This window comes from Hyaena hyaena, unplaced genomic scaffold (genome assembly GCF_003009895.1).
Source record: "Hyaena hyaena isolate Hyena2069 unplaced genomic scaffold, ASM300989v1 scaffold_225, whole genome shotgun sequence".
Taxonomy (NCBI): Eukaryota; Metazoa; Chordata; class Mammalia; order Carnivora; family Hyaenidae; genus Hyaena; species Hyaena hyaena.
The window spans coordinates 135571-154694 of record NW_024080857.1 but is presented as its reverse complement, the minus strand read 5'-3'; the positions used below and the strand labels follow the sequence as shown (position 1 = coordinate 154694).

At 36.4% G+C, this 19124-nt stretch overlaps 1 pseudogene; it reads left to right on the top strand.

The window, feature by feature from the left end:
• Window positions 1–11777: 11777 nt before the first annotated feature.
• The window catches only part of LOC120239106, a 31102-nt pseudogene continuing 23755 nt past the window's right edge, over window positions 11778–19124 (top strand).

The window sequence follows — 19124 nt, the reverse complement described above, 5'->3', positions numbered from 1 at the left end:
AAAATATGATAATTTTCAGAAAGTAAGTAAAATATTTGAAAATACAGCATGTATACAACCTCAGTAGATATATATTCACTTGAAACTAATCCTAATCCAATCTCTTTTGCACTTAATGTCATTTTATGGATATCTGTGCCTGCCTATTAAGAATTAAAATATCAGCAGGACTTTTGGCCATTTTTCAAAGAAAATGATAAAAATCTTGTGAAATCATCATGAGATTTTTCTGACTTATCTTAATGAATGCTATATATTTAAAATATTAACTTAAAATAAATATTAAGTTTATATTATAATATTTAAAATAGCATGTATAATATTTACAGTATACTTATAATTTATTCTTGCTCTCAGAACTTACTGAGTGCTTACTATTTTTAAGGCACATTGCCAAACAACCTAGGGTTTTAATAGGGGGGACAAAAAGATGGTAATAAACAGGTGAATGTCTACTTACTTACTATACATTATTTCCCACATTCCTTTGTATTCCAGTGCAGAGTATAGTACCTTCATTTTATAAAGAAACTACTATTTAAAAGCTAAAGTAATTTTAAGCTTTAATACTTGAATGTAATCAGGAAGATATTTTGATTTAGATCTATTTGATTTCAAAGCCTGTGTTCTCTCTATTACACTATATTGATTCAAAAGATAATTAACATCATATTCTCAAGTAACTTAGGGTCTAGTTGAGAAGTAAGCACAGAAAAAGTCAATGATAACTGCCTTAAAAATAGCTGGGAGAAAGAGGTAGAGGAGGGGAATGCTGTCTCATAGGTGGAAACAATCATATCTGTGCTTATTACATAGAGAGGTGTTCTGAAGACTGAGAGGAGGATAGAAATCTAAAAGTGACTGCAGCAACAATGTCAGAAAAAAAACAAGTCAAGTTTTTAGGGCTATGAGGAAAAGGTATTTGATGATGCTGGAAGAATACATGTATGATTTTTGTTTGTTTGCTTGTTTGTTTGGTAATACCAGGAGTAATTTGAATCCTCTGAAATCAGACTATTGATCTGGAAGTACTGTATGGGATAAAGAGGAACACACATCATTGGGAAGATATTGTAGAAAACATAACATAACACAAAATATTATAAAAATCAAAATCATTTATACTATTACTCTAAGGTATTTAGAAAATTAATATGGCCTAAATAAAGTATAACAGCAGAAAAACCTCTTTGGATGTTGGAATCTCTATAGAGGTTCTAGATTGATGGTCTAGATTATGGAATCATCTGAGAAGTTTTAGATTCTGATGTCATCAGTGGATAAAATCTCTGATTTTATTAGAGAATTATTTGCAGACTTCATATGGAGTCTTAAAGAAAAGCTTAATATCACAGTTAAAGGGGTAGAAGGGTGGGGTACCTGGCTCATTCACTCAGCAGAGCACGCAACTCTGGATCTTGAGGTCTTAAGTTCAAGCCCTATTTTAGACATGGAGCCTAGTTAAAAGAAAAAAAAAATGGTAGAAGGGAAGCAGGGAAGAAATTTCCTTGAGTTCTTCTAGGAAATCAAGGTCTATGCCATGGAAGAAAAAATACTATAATTTTAAGGATAATATAAAGAGGTATTCAAATTTTGGACTGATGCCATAGTTGGTAAAGATTTCAAAGAAGACTGAATGAAGCCTTTGTTTGGTTTTAGGGGGAAAGTTAAGCTAGAAAGAAAATTATTTACCGAACATCTAATATGTATCAGTTACTCTCCCAGGTATGTTTTCTCACCTGATTCAAATCAAGTACATCTTATAGATGTGGACACAGACGCTAACAGTAATTAAGGAACTCCACAGGAGCACAGGGTGGCTAACTTCCAGAGCTGAATTTAAAACTTCAGCCAGTCTGATTTCAAAGCACTTTCTTTTCCCATTACACTATACTGCCTTTTAAACTCTTGCAGTAAAATGCTGGAGCAGAGTGTCAGTATGCTAGTGGTAGTGAAAGGCAACTTTCACAGAAAGAGTATGACTGGGCATTAATAGAGTCAGCAGTCTTAAAATTTTGAAGGCAAGGGAAAGAAAGGGAGGATCTTGGGCCAGTATCAGGACTTAATGTAATGACATTTGTTGTGTTGATTTTAGGATTATGGAAAATTGAGACATATAATCTTCTAATTTGAGTGGGCTCAAAGATGCAGAGAATTCAAAACAAATTAGACTAGGATTTTGTTTTTGTTTTGCTGAAAATAATAGTAGTTAACAGGTATTGAACATATACTCTGTACTAGGCATTGATCAAAGTACTTAATATTATTAATTGTTAGTCTTCCAAATAATTCTATAAAATGGGTTCTAATTCTATAGAAAAGTTGGGTTCCTCAACTGTTAAGTTGAGGAAATCAGCACAGCAAGATGAAGTGATATTCTATGAATCAGAGAGGGCTAGAACGGCATTCAAGTACCAGCAGCCTGACTCCAGAACCAAAATAATCACCACCCTACTACCTGACATTCTGTGTTAGTCCTGAAACTCAGATTATCTGATAAAGACATATTTCAATAGAGATAATCTCTAAACTAAATGTGTCCCTAGGAAACTCTGACCTTTGCCTTTTCAGAAAATTTTAATCAATTTGCCCCAAGTTTCTAGGGCCTTGAACTACAGGGAGAGGACAGTGGACAGTTTCATTATGTTTCTTGGTGGCCTCACATTTCCCCCTGGCAGCCAGCACCCTTTTCAATTAAGTGTTTTATTGTGTAACCCAACAAATTGGAAATTTAGAATTTGGCATTCTACATACACTATAGTTCATCAACACCTTCTATAAATCATATTCTGAGTGGTAATAAATGCCAAGGTTTCTACTGTGCTATCAGGAAGTAATAAATAATACAAAGCTGGATGAATTGTGATTCTGTCAAGTACACCATATGAAATAAACATTTTCAAATTTGCTCTATCCTCCTGTAATAATGCCTCTGGGTAGATAAACTTGCTCTTCACTTTTTCCAGCTTCCTTACATGTGTAGGATTTACAAGCAGGTAGTTTTCTATGAGAAAACAAATGGCCTTTTAGAAACATGGAAATATACTTACAACTACAGGTGGAAAAGCAGGGAGGAAAATTAATTAAATGACAATCACAAGAGTCACAGTTTTGAGGATGCAGAAGTGATCATGAGAATTATCAGTCAGAACAATAATCTGCACTATTACTCAGATGTTTCTTTCTTTTTCATATAATAACAGAAATTCATTTTTTTGAGTAGTGAAGCAATTAAATTCATATCTAAGCATTAATCACAATTCCTTTTAAGATTTAAAATTTGCCCCCCAAGTAGTTTAGGAGTTTGAAACTGTTCTTTGAAAATTATATGCTCAAGAAAGCAAACTTCCATTGTGTGGATGTTTCTGTCATTTAATGTTCCCTAAATTCATGTTTACAGTTAGTCTTATGCTGCATGGCTAGAAGTTTGTTGATACCATTTGAGCTTTCCTGTTTTCAATGGCACATCTCTTAAAATATCTATATATTTATTTTATGGGAGATATTGCCATGGGCCTTATAACAAACATTTCAATGATTTAATATGAAAGATATTGAACCTACATGTAGGTGTCTTTAGTATTGTGATAACAAAAGTTTCTGGGGTGCCTGGGTGGCTCAGTCGGTTAAGCGTCTGACTTCAGCTCAGGTCATGATCTCACGGTTCGTGGGTTCCAGCCCCGCATCGGGCTCTGTGCTGACAGCTAGCTCAGAGCCTGGAGCCTGTCTTCGGATTCTGTGACTCCCTCTCTCTCTGACCCTCCCCTGCTCACACTGTCTCTATCTCTCTCTCAAAAATAAATTAAAAAAAAAACATTTAAAAAAAGAAGAGAAAAGCTTGGACTATGCAATAGCAATGTAATCATAATGGACAGGAAAAGTGGCAAGACCAAAATCGCTAATGTGTCTAATAACTTTAAGAAAATCAATAATAATCTATGTATGTGACTATGTGCAGCTGGAAGCATATAATGAGTAGAAAATATATTAAAATTTTTTAATGTGTATTCATTTTTGAGAGACAGAGACAGAGAGTGAGTGGGGGAGGGGTAGAGAGAGAGGGAGACACAGAATCTGAAACAGGCTCCAGGCTCTGAGCTGTCAGCACAGAGCCCAAGGCAGGGCTTGAACTCACAGACAACGAGATCATGACCTAAGCTATCCAGGTGCCCTGAGTAGAAAATATACTGAATGTGAAAATAAAACAAAGATGATGAGAAAAAAATGATGTTTCTCCTTTAAAAAGTAGTCAGTATCTGTGCATCTTCATAGGTGAAGAAAGCAAATAATGTTATGATAAGAATGCATTGAGGAAAAGTTAGATGAAGTTATGTGTGAATGAATATATATACAGATCAATCCTCAAAATCATGAATCGTCTCTATAAAGGATAAGTATGTAGTCCCAGGCCTGTGAAGGACATAACCTCCAATGAAAAATATCCTCCCTCCCAGCTTCTGTTCTAATAAAACAAAAGGATTATTGTCTGAAAGGTACTGAAGGTTTTAAGTCACGCTCAGAGGTTGACTAGAGAAGGTCACTTCTCCTAGCTAATGTATCCCCAGACTTCAACAGCAAGGAAGGTGGGAGGGGAACACAACAGATTCATAATAACAATATTTTCTCTTAGGCTGAGTTTCTGTATAAATACAGGACTAGCAACCTGACCGTCCCAGTTTTCTCCCAGTGTTTCCTAAAAGTCTTTAGCTATGGAATTCCCTTGATAGCCTTTTCTCCAGCTTCAGAAGTTGGTCCTATAACTTGCATTACCTCCATTTTCTCCGATTTTGGCTGCTCTGATCCCTGACTTCTCTCTAAATACTATTTCTTTTCTTGTGTGATCCTTTGTGACTCAGCTATTTCCATTGTTTAATTCTCCTTTTGAAAATCATTTCACTACTTAGTGGATGGTAGAGAGAACTGCAATGACCACAAAATGATGCTGTCCTTGTTCTTAGTGTCTTACAGAGATTTTAATAACCCTGTTTCTTCTTGTTCACTCAAATGATACCTATTTTCTCTGAAACAGTAGTGGATGAGAGGAAGTGGGAAGGAGGCAGATCTAATAAAACTATGGATGATGTGCTCCTGTGCAAGTCCTCCAATGTTAAATTCCTTTTAACAAACAAGCCTTGCTTTGGCCCCAAGTTTATAGCCACTACTTTCTTCTCCTTGGGTAAGCTTATTTAACAACCTCCTCAATTCCTTATTTATTGATCTAATAACTTTCTAATGAGTACTTGCTATATCTCAGGCACTGTTCAGGTATAACACACCAGGACTCATCTACCATGCTTATGTGTATAGGCAGTGAAAACCTGGGATCCACATCCAGAAACTCAATTCTGACTTTGTGTACATATTTTATCTGGGCGGACTCAAAAATGATGTGACTATATTCTAGGATATAGACGTGATGGTCCATTGTATAGGAAAACAAAATATTAGAGCTTCTGTTTGTATTGCTTTTATTTAAATAATAAGAAAGGTTAAGTTTTCCCTATAACTCACAAGGATTGATGTTAGCATCTTTACCCAGCCATGGGTCACATATAGTTCCTGAGATATTTTAAGGGAAGAGTGCAGTTCCATTACAATGAGGAGGCCACTGTGCTGCCCATTTTTTGGTTATCTTTTGGCATCTTCGTAGGCAGAAGTCTAAAATTGACGCCTAGATTGCTGTCTTCTACTATATATGCCTTGCATCAGTCCCTCTTATGGAATGTAAGCGGGGAGCAGAAGTTTCATTGTGAACATGTGAGACTAGAGATAGAGAAATAGAGATTTCTATTATGTATTGAACTGGAGATATCAAGTAGGTAACTATGTATATAGACAAACATAATTGTACTTGTATACATATTATAATTGTATATATACAATATATTATACCATATATTTATATTTTGTGTCATTTAATTCATACACATTATTTAATTTATGTTATGTATATATCATATACTATATATTATTTATACATATATTTATGTATAAATACATGAACATATATTTTGATTTCACAAAGAAGTTCTGAGCTGAAGTTATATGCAGAACAGTAAAAAACTTAAGTGGTATTTAAAGCCATGATCCTAGAGGTGCCTGGATAGCACCTGGATTCTGTCTCTCCTCTCTTTCCTGCTTGTGCTTACTCACTTGCTCTCTGTCTCTCTCAAAGTAAATAAGTAAACTTAAAAAGGAAAAAGAAAAGCCATGATCCTGGAGAGGCTTACCAAGACAGGGAGTATAAACAGAAGAAACTAGAGGTATGCGGCCATAGCACCAGAGCATTCTAATATTTAGCGGTTTGAGAAATAAAAAAGTACCAGTGAAAGAAACTGAGAAGGTGTAGAATGTGTGGTCTTCTAGAAACAAAATGAAAAATGTATTTCAAGGAGGGAAGTTTAATCAACAGTGTATAATGCTATAGATATGTCAAGTAAAATGGGTACTAAGAAACAATCATAGTGTTTAACTATTTGAAGGTTATTGGTGACCTTGAGAAAAGCAGTGTCAGTGGTTTGATGGGATCAAAAACTAGATGGGCTTAAGAAAATTCAAAGAAATGGGCACCTGGGTAGCTCAGTGGTTAAGCACCCAACTCTTGGTTTTGGCTCAGGTCATGATCTCACAGTTTGTGAGTTTGAGCCCTGCACCAGGCTCTGTGCTAACAGCATGGAGTCTGCCTGGGAATCTTTCTCTCACTCTCTCTCTCTGCCCCTCATCTGCTCTCTCTGTCTCTCAAAATAAATAAACTTAAAAAAAATTTTAAATAAGAAAATGCAAAGGAATAAAACTTAGAAAGAATGAATGTGCATAATTCTTTCAAGAAGCTTTTCTATAAAAAGAAGGAAAAAATAAATAGTAGGTACTTGGAAGAAAGAGTGATATCAAGACTCACACATGCCAAAAGTGGTATGTGAGTTCAATGCATGGTTAATTTTATAAAATAAGACCTTAAAACATAATATGCTCATCACAACATTTTGGAAGAAAAGAAAGGCTCTACTGGTGGACAATGTTTGTACTTCACAGTGGTTGATGATCTTGTGGCAAAGTTTTTATAAAAGAATTATTCAAAAAATCAATTATTCATTTCTAAATATGCCAACCTTTGCTCTGATGACAATATAACTGTCAATGATTTGCTATATGGCAGTACTTAAAAAAAAAAAATGCAGTCTCTTCTAGGGTAAAGATAACATTTTAACAATAAATGAGAAAGTAACTAATTTTTGATTTGCTCCCACTAATTAATTTCCTTCCAAGGGTAAGCAAAGGCATTCTCTAATTCTCATGACACACATGGATAGCAGTTGTTCACAATTAACAGGGCTTTACTAAAGACGTGCAGATTACAAAAGGGAAGTACAAAAACAGTAAACAGGTATGACTGTCACTTGTGTCACTTATATTCACCTGCTACGAGTGACTTATATTCAATCCAAAGGCCTACTCTTTCATATACTAGTTCTCAGAAATGCTAAAACTCAGCTCACCTCGTCCTTTGTCTGCTCTCTTTCTCTTATATTTTTTAATGTTTTTTATTTATTTTTGAGAGTCAGAGAGAGACAGCATGAGCAGGGGAGGGTCAGAGAGAGAGAGATACAGAATCTGAAACAGGCTCCAGGTTCTGAACTACCTGTCAACACAGAGTCTAACGCAGGGCTCGAACCCACGAACTGTGAGATCATTACCTGAGCCAAAATCGGACGCTTAACTGACTGAGCCACCCAGGCACCCCTCTCTCTGTCTCTTAAAATAAATAAACTGAAAATGTTCCAGGGCTTTCCACCTCCTGGAGTCCCACTGAGACAAACATCACAAGCTCAAGGATGGAAAAACGTTTATCCCTCATCTGAGTTTGAAGATCTCGTCTCTAAACCAAACCAGAATCAAAACAAAAGAACATTGTTTCATTCCCAGAATAAAACAAGGGAAATGTCTTTTTCCTTCATCACAAAACTATAGTCTGATTTTGTTACACAGACATAAACATTACAAAATTTCAGCACTTATATATTTTTTCAAAGTACAAAGTTCATTCAATCTCTATATCTATAAAATAAACATTATTAACTTGTTGAATGACTATGCCTTACGCAAGGGAAAAATAAGGTATTATTTAAAACAAAATTTTAGGGTGCCTGGGAGGCTCAGTGAGCTAATCATCTGACTTCACCTCAGTTCATGATCTCATGGGTCGTGAGTTCAAGTCACCCATTGGGTGAGCTCAAGTGCCACTTCAGGTGACCTCAAGCTCTGCGTGGGTGAACACAAGCTCCACTTCTGGTGAGCCTCGTTTCTCTCTCTCTCTGCTCCTCATGGGATTCTCACTCTCTCTCTCTCTCTCCACCTTCCTCACTTGCAACCTCTCTCTCAATATAAATAAATAAATAAATAAATAAATAAATAAATAAATAATAAACAAAGAAAAAATTTTACTGGCAGTAAATTTCAATGATCTGGCATATCTGCTGACATCTGGCACACCATTTTCTAAATCAATGTGGAACTAGAATATTAAGTTATATGAAGTTCACAAATATCTTTGCAATATAACATATTCATTAAGAGAAGAACCTTGAAGTCAGTCTTATTTTGGGGATCTAATACTGTTTTCTTTATTTCTTTATTTCTTTATTTCTGTAATCATCAACTTCCTCACCTTTATAAGTCACAATAATACTTATTTCATGAGACCTTGGTAAAAATAAATTAGAAATATTACCTAAGCACTCAGAATAGGATCTGAGCACCTCATACTAAGTGATCAAAAATTATTATCTATTATTGTTAATGTTGTCAGTATCATCAATTGCCTTTTGATCTGCTCATGCCCTTTAATGTTTTCTCCTAAAGAGTTTCTGATAATGGGAGAAGAGAGTGAATTTTTTCTATGTGGATTTGGAGCCTAACTCCAATCTTGTCTCCTTACTTCTATTAAATCACAATCATGTCACTTTTGAACTCTTAATGTTATGTCTTTTGCAAATTATGTTAACTACATCTCCTACATCATTATATATCTTTTTGTACTGATAAATGTCTTCCAAATCACTTACCAAATACATTATTTCATTTCCTCCAAATGCTCAGGCAAACACAATATTCCAAGAGGACAAACCATGCTTATCATGTGTCCTATAGTTTTATTTCCAAAAGTTTCCACATGCCTTGTCTCAGAAGCAGGAACCTCCATCATAGAGTGCATTCATTGCCACACAGCATTAAGGTCCCACATTTGCCACATGGCTACCTTACTGTCCTCACATCCTGATACTTTTCATCTCCCATTTTACATTTCAGAAGTGTCAAATTGCTGGCACATACCCAATTCTTTTTCTTACCTCCATATTTGCTCCTACTGTTCCTGATGAAATCATCTCTCCATCTGAATTTGGTCCTGTTCCCTAAGATGAGGTAACTTTTCTTAATTCAAGAAGCCCCCTCCTCATTCCCATATGACTTTGTTAACATACAACTATTGAATTGGCTATATGGAATTATTAAGGCATGCAAAGGTATAATAGTTTCCTAGGGCTGCCATAACAAATTACCATAAACTTGATACTTAAAACAACAGAAATGTATTCTCTCACAGAATTAGAGGCCAAAAGTCTGAATTCTAGGTTTCAGTAGGACCATTATTCTGCTATAGCCCTAGGAGAGAATCTTTCCTCACCTCTTCTAGCCACTAGTGGCTTCCAGTGTTCTTTGGCTATGGCTCCATAACTCTAATCTCTGGCCTCCATCTTTATAAGTCTTTGCCCTTCCCATGTGTCTCTTCTTTGTATGCCTCATAAGAACACTTATCATTGGATTTAGGGGATCACTTGTATAATCCAGAGTGATCTCATCTTGAAATAACTATATCTGCAGAGACCCTCTTTCCAAATAAGGTGACATTGACAGATTCTGAGGGTTAGGATATGGAATCCATTCAACCCACTATAAGGGAGATAATGAATAGGCCTGTTCTAGTTAATCTGGTTCTTGAAAGATTATAGGATGTTTTTAATACATTGCAGACAATAATCATGAAAAGACATAGATAGATATTACTAAGAGTACTTTGGTTTGGCTGATGACCAATTATAATAAAAATAAATTTTAATGTAAAATATTAAAACATTTAGATGTCAGAATAATGGAAATTCACACTGCAAAAGAAGGTTTAGAAATAAATATTTTATGCGAATTTTAAAGTCCCTGAAAAATGTTAACAAGAAATAATAAAATTTGACTTTAGAGGAAGGCTCAAATATGTATTATGTCTTCCAGAACTGACCCTTAGGATTCATACATTGTGCCATAATTTATCTTCTTCTCATTCCAAGATGCCATAAAGAAGTCACAAATCTTAATCAGAGGTTGATCCATTCCATCTACAGCCACTTTTAGGATCCATAAAATAATTAGCATTCTAAGAACCAGGTAAAGTAAAGCAGGGGACTGACGTCCATGTTCTAAGACTGTCTTAGAATAGTCCTCAGCATTCCCTTGATTAGATTTTCAAATGGGATGTGCAGAGTAGGGAGCAGAAGGGAAGGCCCTTAATGAGAGGTTTTGTGTTTTATTTTACAGTTAAGAAAAAAGAGCTCTCCAAAGAGATTCAATGATTAGCTTTTGTCTCTATAACTGCAAGTACTTGGGAGGCTTTCTACTTTGAGCAGAAAAGCCATGTCTCTTTTGACTTGACTTAGAGTGAGGCAATAGTTTCCTTTCAAAGGTCTCGGGGGTGCCTGGATGGCTCAGTTGGTTAAGCATCCAACTTTTCTCAGGTCTTGATCTCATGTTTCATGAATTCAAGCCCAGTGTCAGGTTCTGTATGGACAGCTCAAAGCCTGGAGCCTGCTTTGGAATCTGTCTCCCTCTCTCTCTCTCTGCCTTCCCCTGCTCATTCTCTCTCTCTCTCTCTCTCTCTCTCTCTCTCTCTCTCTCTCACTTTCTGTCTGTCTCTCTTTCTCAAAAATAAATAAACATTAAAAAAATAAATCTTAAAAATAAGTCTCAAAGTGTAACAGATAGAACTGGGCTGGGAGGTGGGGAGGGGATGAGGTAGGAGGAATGAACACAGAAAAAAAAAAAAGGTGGACATTATAAAATATAGAGCATATATGATGACCATAGGGCAGTATCAGAAGGAAAACTGGAAATAAAATAATATAAGTCAACATAGTTTATTTAAAAGTCAGAGCTTTAACTTGTAGAATCTATATGTATCAGATAAAATTAATTGGCTATACATAAAATAGGAACATAGAGAACCAATGAAGACAGACTAATAGTGAGTAAGAATAATAATAATAATAAAAAAAAGTGATTCTGTTGAGAATAACTGCTCTAATTCCCTCCCAGTCACTGCAGTAGTAAAGAAAAAACTTTCTTACCAGCATCTGAATCTGCTAATTAGCAACATAATTTGGGCCTGATGTTCATTGTCCCAGTAATGACTTTCCTACATTAACTCTCAGTTAGGCAAGCAAGCATGAGGTATGGAAACATCTTAAGCAATTTCTAAGGTTTTAGGATATTTGCACTGAAAGTGTACAGTTATTAATGAATTAAAAAGAAAATCAAGCATAAGACAAGACCTCTAGTCAACAGCAGAATTATACACAAAAGTAAAAGAGGTAATAAGAGAGTGAGTGATTTTGTGTATAGACTTGACTGCTTGACTAGCATGCAATTATGGGACCTATTTCCAGTTTGTCCTTTGCAAAAATAATTGGTATGTGCTACATAGAGATCTGTTTTAATAAATGGATCTCCTCGAGATGCAGAAGAATGATAGTGTGGAATGGCAGCATAATTTAGCATGGTGAGTGCTGGATGTGGACACCATTAGCTGCAGCATTTCTCAAGACACATTATACATAGAATGACTGCTCAGCCTGGGTAAGGAGTGCAAAAGGTAAATGGGGTGGCAGCTTTCAGGGTTGTGGGTACAAATGAGCTAATTAATTAGTCTGCACTTCTGCATTAGCAATGTTTCACAGAGTGCTATGGAGATGGGAAGACAGAAAGAGCTAGCTCTTGAAGGAAGCATATATCCAGACAATGGACAATTTACTGACTGCAGCTCAATGGGCAAAAAGATAATTGTAGTTTTCTTAAGAAAAGAGCATGTATAAAGGGATCTGTCCATGTCATACTTATAACTGTTTTTGCTAAAATGTCTATTTATTATACAGCAGATTATACACTTTATTATGAAATCCTCAAATAGTAGTAAATAATTAAAGCGAAGAGGACAATATCTTTGCATTGATTCTCAAACTTAGAAGTACATTGGATTCATTGGAAACATTAAAATGACAGATGCCTAGGTAAACTTCAAGGATTTAAAAAAAATGTTTATTTCTTTATTTTGATGGGGGAGGGGCAGAGAGAGAGGGAGAGAGAGAATTCCAAGCAGGCACTGTCAGCACAGAGCCGCATGTAGGGCTCAATCTCACAAATTGTGAGATCATGACCTAAGCCCAAATCAAGAATCAGGCATTTAACCAAGTGAGCCACACAGGCAGCCCCAAACCCCAAGGATTTCTATCTAATTATTCTGGGTTAGAGTCTGTCCATGAGATTTCTAACAAACTTGGAATATGTCTAATCAGACTGTATGTCTGTATGTGACATTCCTCATGACCCTGTAACATAGACTGCCCAATCAGACTGTACATTTGTATGCTACCATGTATGGGAGACAAAGAAGTAAAAATTGTATAAAAGGTTACACCCTGTGGCGCTCAGGGCTCAGCCTTTTGGGTCTTGGCCCACTGAGTCCATGCTAGCGCCAATAAAGCTGCTTCCTCGAAAGAAAGGCCTCAGTGTTGAATCCCTCTGTGTGAGAATCCTGCTACTAGGATTCTCTAGTAGGGAATCAGCACTAGGGAAACAAATGCAATGTTATAAAGAAATGTAAGCATATCAAAAGGGGTTTATGACTTAAATAGGATTTAAAATTGTCTAATGGGGGCGCCTGGGTGGCTCAGTTGGTAAGCGTCTGACTTCGGCTCAGGTCATGATCTCGCGGTTCGTGGGTTCTAGCCCCACGTCAGGCTCTGTGCTGACAGTCAGCTCAGAGCCTGGAACCTGCTTCAGACTCTGTGTCTCCCTCTCTCTCTGACCCTCCCCTGCTCATGCTGTCTCTATCTCTCTCAAAAATAAATTTAAAAAAAATTTAAAAATATTTAAAATTTCCTAATAAATTGAATATTACTGTAGGCTGAAACTTGCCCAAGGACTATTCCCATGAAAGTATTTAAAAAATGAGGAAAACTTATTGAGAAACTATATCAAGAGCAAATGCTCTTTGGTCAAATTACAAATCAGAGAAAAGCAGAATGATAAAGTACAGAGAGCACAGAGTGGGAGATAAACAGATCTGATTTTGCCCACTAGTTCATTCTGCAACTTTGGGAAAGCTATTTGATTTTAGATTTATATACTGGGAAAATAATGTTTGCTCAAACATCACACAATCTTGTTGTGGATATCAAACCAATTTAATGAAATAAGATAATGGATATCCACATGCTTTAAACTAGATCAAGATTTACAAAAGTATTTTCATGATTAATGTAGAAATGGTGATAAATCAGACCAAAGTACTGTGCTTACTAAAGAGAAAAATCAGTCAAACTGATAAAATATCTGTTGTTTTTATCATGACATCCTGTCATTTCAAAATACTCTCATTACTTATTACATGTACTAAGATTAACATATATTTAATGTTAACTACATAATATCTCTAAATGATTTCCTTATAATATGATGGAACCAAAATATCACCCTAATCAAATTACTTTTAATTTAATTTAATTTGACAATTATTAAATCTGATATGTGAAATTTTTTTATGCCAAGAACTAGGAATATATAAATGAATAAGGCATAATTTCTGTCTTTCAGGCAGCGTAGTCCAGTTGATGAGTTTTTGGGAGTGATACTGGGGCTCATGGGGTCCAGAGCCAATGGCCAAGAAAGAACTCTTGAAGACATCTGTGGTGCAAAAAGGTGATTTTATTAACGCACAGGGACAGGACCCATGGGCAGGAATAGCTGCCCAGGGGACCATGAGGAAAGACTGGTTATATACTATGGAGTTGGGGGAGGTTAAGTCAAGGGGTAGTTCCCAATGGGATTTTCATAGCCAAAGAAGACTCACAGGATACTGAAGGCCTAGCTATTGTCAAGCTAATATTGTCTTTCCCTCTAGCAAAGCATTAGCATTAACACAGTAAGGAGTTCCTGGAGAAATGTTTTGCTCTGCTTGCCTCATGTATTTGTCAATGGGCTGCAGGTTATAAGGAAATTTAATTTTATTTTCCATTTCCTTCTGTCTTTATTTCCCACATCATAGTTACGCTGATACACACACACACACATCAATTTCTATGTACTTATCATTGATCTACCTTATACTAAAATGTGAAAATTCAGAAGGTGATATGAAACAAAGGGCTAAGGAATCAGAGGACATAAAACACATTTTGTCAGAGGTAGGCTTCACAGGTAAAATGACATTCAAACTGTTTTGAAGAAACAGGTGAGAGCTTGCCAGAGAGGAAGAAGAGTCTCCTATAAAGAGAAAACAGCAAGAGAAAATACAGAGAACAGTGAAAATACATCTGATTGTGCATTTGTGATGTCATAATCTCTATCTTGAAAGTTTCTTCAATGTGGATAATCTAATCTGTACTATGTGGATTTGTCCAAATGGACTGCTACTTCTAACTTGTGAATGTTCTATCTTCTTCAAGAAATTCATTTTACAAATGTCGAAGATGATATGGGAAACAAAGGCAGAAGGAAATGGTAGATAAAATTAAATTTCCTTATAACTGCAGTCCATTGACAAATACTTGAGGCAGGCAGAGTAAAATGTTTCTCCAGGAACTCCCTACTGCCTTAATGTTAATGCTTTGCTAGAGGTAAAAACAACCTTAGCTTGAAAATAACTAGGCCTCTAGTATCCTGTGAGTCTTCTTTAGCATATGAAAATCCCATTGGAAACTTCACCTCCCCCAACTCCCAAATATATAACCAGTCTCCCCACAGGGTCGGGTGGGGGTAGCTCTATCTGCCCACAGGTCCTGTCCTCATGTTTTAATAAAATTACCATTTTGCACCAAAGACATCTTCAAGAATTATTTTTTAGCCATTAGCTCTGGACCCATGAACCTCCCCATCACCCCCCAAAACCTCATTATTTATTTGGTACCTGAACGCAAGGCTATGAATCATTTCATCTGGACTCTGAGCTGGTGCAAACTTAGTGAGTACTCTTTCCTTTCTTTACTCTTATTTCAGGGGCTTTTCAAAAAGTATGGTCTTACTGGAACACTTTCATGTTGACTGCTCAGGCTGTAAATCTCTAGTCCGTGGATACTCTATGGGGAGGAGAAAGCCTGCCTTTTGGCTGGCCTACTTGTCTGGAATGGTAATAAGATCCAGAAACCTGATGCCTTCTCTTTATTTCTGTCTTGGTCAAGGGACAGCCCCCTAAATGACCAGCACGGTTGCCAATCTTAAGACTCCAGTGTGAAGTTTCCTCTTCATTGGTCTTACATGATCCCCTTTACATACCCGGTCTAGCCACTTCTGGCCATGAGACCTCCACTAGGAACTGACTGAAACCAGTATCTGATTGAATTAAAACCCAGCCAGGGACCGTTTCCTAGGAAGCTGGTGGTAAAGACTATATGTATTGGAATGTCGTTTAGATTATGACGGATTTCTATCTTTACTGTTTTCCGTCAATATCCTCTACTAACTAAAACTATAGAATTGGGTAATTTTATAAAACTTTTCCAGTGTTTTCCATGGGTTAAAAATGGTGGGTTTTAGGTGGCCTTCTCTCTTTCTTTCTCTTGGAGAAGGATGGGAGCTTCTCTTCGGTCTCCAAAGACTCTCCCTTGGGATGCCTTTTAACTTCCTGGAAACAATTCAGATTGCAAAATTTGGAAAAGGAGTGATCTTGAACACTGCATGGCCTTAGTAGGATCTAGCAGTTAGATCTCTTCTGTAGGAAACAGATGGAGGTACCCTTGGTCCAGGCTTTCACAGCTCTAAATTAGAACCCAGACCAAAAGGTCTCTTGTAGAATGTGTTTGCCCAAATACATTTGGATAGTAAACTCTCTCCTGACATACTGGATGTGTAAATAGGCCTCTTCCAAGTAAATCCAGGTCACTGGAGGAAACACAGGCCATCTCTAATTAAAGGGATGTTGACTCTGTCTCTCTGTTCCTCCTCCTAAAAGACAGAGGCTCTGAGGGTTTCTTCCTCATTCACTTTACAGATAATGGTTCTAATTGGAGCCAACTATGTTTAGTCTACCCCAGAATGGGAATTTTAAGGAATATTCCCAAACAGAGCAGTTTCCAAAACTCACTTTGTTTTGGGGACATTTCCTGTCCATAACTCCCTTTATTTGGGGGGAAATTCCCTGTCTTCTATGATTTGACATAAACTGCACATTTCCACTTGTTGGTGGGGGGGGGGGGAAACCCAAAAAACATGGTATCTGCTCCTCTGTCCAAACTTATAAGATGTAGAAATGTAGAACTGGGAACCCTCTTTCTCTACTGATGGTGGCATCTCACTTCTTCTGCCTCCTCCTGTTTCTGCACATCCTAGGGTGCAGCCTGCATAACTGATTCTATACCATCCTCCATGCCTCCTCTGGCACCATTGGCTTCTCCTCCCACCCTCAGGTATAGGAATGAAGAACATCCCCTTGGACTTCCCACTTCAGATGTCCCTACTGGTATCTCAGGTAAAAACTGACAATGGAGAACAGATTGTCTTTTAACTGGATGCAGGTGAAACATATTTGGTGTTTAAGCTAATTTAAATTTGTTGGTTTAAGATAACTTGTCTATCTATCTTACTCTATCCAGTTTTGTTGAAAGTCAAGTAGGCTAGTGAAGTAAGCTTGTATTGTTTCTATTGCAACTTGTTAGCAAAAAGATAAGTTAAAATGATGGGTTAATTCAGTCTCAAAGTGTTTGTGGGTAATGGTTAAGATAGCTTTCAAAGTCTTTGGTAACCCGAAATTTTAAAGTTTTACTTGCATGATAATTGGGATTGAATTTGTTCCACATCCAGGCCTTTTCTAAATAGGATGGGGTGCTAAAGCATTTATTACTAAATATAAGGTTTATCTGCTTTTGATATTGCATAGAAGCTAAGGATACTTGGATCTGATGGTAAACATGCTTTGTGTTTTACAACTTTCTGAGGATTTTAACAAACTTGCCAGAATTTAAATTGATAAGGAAGTCTTTCTGACCAATGAGGCTTATTTATTTGGTATTTTAAGTAACTCGGGAAGCACTGTCAAATAATGACAAAGCTTAGGTTGTATTGCATGGGTAAGTGCTATGACTATTCTAGAGATTATATGCAATTCCTAAAATTTTGACATATTTTGGTATAAGGACATCATTTGATATTCTGATTATTAATGTGTTATATCCACAGAAATAACTGAAATTCCTAGTCAATTGCATTATACTAAAGATCTCATCAAATCTCTAATCTTTTTTAAATCTTGTTAATCATTTTTGAATATTTTTGTCATTGTTTTGTGACTTGTTGGAAATATTGCTGGTTCTCTAATGTTTGCTCTTCCAGATTAAGAAAACTTCCTCAAGATATCCATTAGATACAATAAAAAGATTAAAGTGTTCATTTGTAAACAAATTAAAGCATGTAACTTTTCTTTTTACCTGAAATCTCTGAAATTCACAAACTTTCAGAGAGTGTTCTTTCTTCCTTAGCAATTAGTTATGTGCATAAATTCAATGAGAATCTCTCATTGACATAATTAGAAACATTGGTTATTTTACCAAGGCTTTGACTGGAATGTCATATTTGAGAGGGATGCACAGACTCAGATATGACCATATAGCTTTAAGGAACTAAGAAGGACTATGAAATATGAAGCCAGAAAGCCCTTTGGAAATGTTGGCCTAATACCTTGCGTACAAAGTTCCCAGAATCCTTACTAAGTAAGTAAAGAATGTCACTTCTTGGAAGGTGCAGGAACCTCAGGATATCTTGGGAACCTCATGAAGAGGAATTTACCCAAATCTACAGGTATTGTAGGCATGTCTCATGGCAAGTACTTGGCTTGACTTCTGGCCTAGTGAAGCCACTAAAATTTCATTCTAGAGGTTCCTAATGAAAAATTTCAACAAAGCAAACTTTAAAAGATCTATATGATCAATCATTACTCTTGCTGAGCTTATGTAAATAATTTGGCCAAGTATGTTAAAATGGCTCATTTTACAAATTAGTCTTGAGTTAGCTATCTTTGGAATGAGGGTTTTTAGAGAGAAAGTTTGTTTCAATAGTGTACGTTTATGGATGTTAAATTCTAGTTCTAATTGTCTTTAAATGTCTGTTGTTTGCCTACACTGGACAATTTGAGATAAACTTCAGAGAAAGTGTCATAATAGCACAGATATAGACAATGTTCTTGCCTGTTATTCTGTGGGGATAGTTATAGGACCCCATGGACATATGATTGTTTAACAAGTGGAAAATGGGATGGATTCCCCAACAAATGTACATGGAAAAAACTTTTCCATGTGAATCAGTGAATAAAAGACTATAGTGCCTTAATAAATTATTCACTTGAGGTTTGGTTAATTCATACATGTCTAAATGAATATATAAGTCATAGCCTCCCTAAACCTGATCTGATAGTTACTAGAAATCCATCCCAGGAGACATGGTTTATTTAAAATATTGGGAGTCTAATATAGCAGGGGTTTTAACACCAAAATGGAAGGGTCCTTACTGGGTGGTATTATGTACTCCTGCTTCCTCACATGAATCTACTACACCAGCTGACACACCCTCTTATTCCTGTGAACCACTGGAAGACCTCAAATTTCTCTTCAAATGACAGTAAAGGACTGGAAGAAAATTCTAATTAACTATTCAAAGGTTTTTTAGTTAGGCTTCTCTTTCTCATAATAGTAACCTTTATTTTGTTGTCTTTTCCAATGTCTCACTGCCTGGTATCAAGAGTCCTTCACCACTGCTTCTAGCAAACAGATGATCCTTTCTACTCTAGGAGGCTTAAATATGCTGTTTCCCCTGACCTG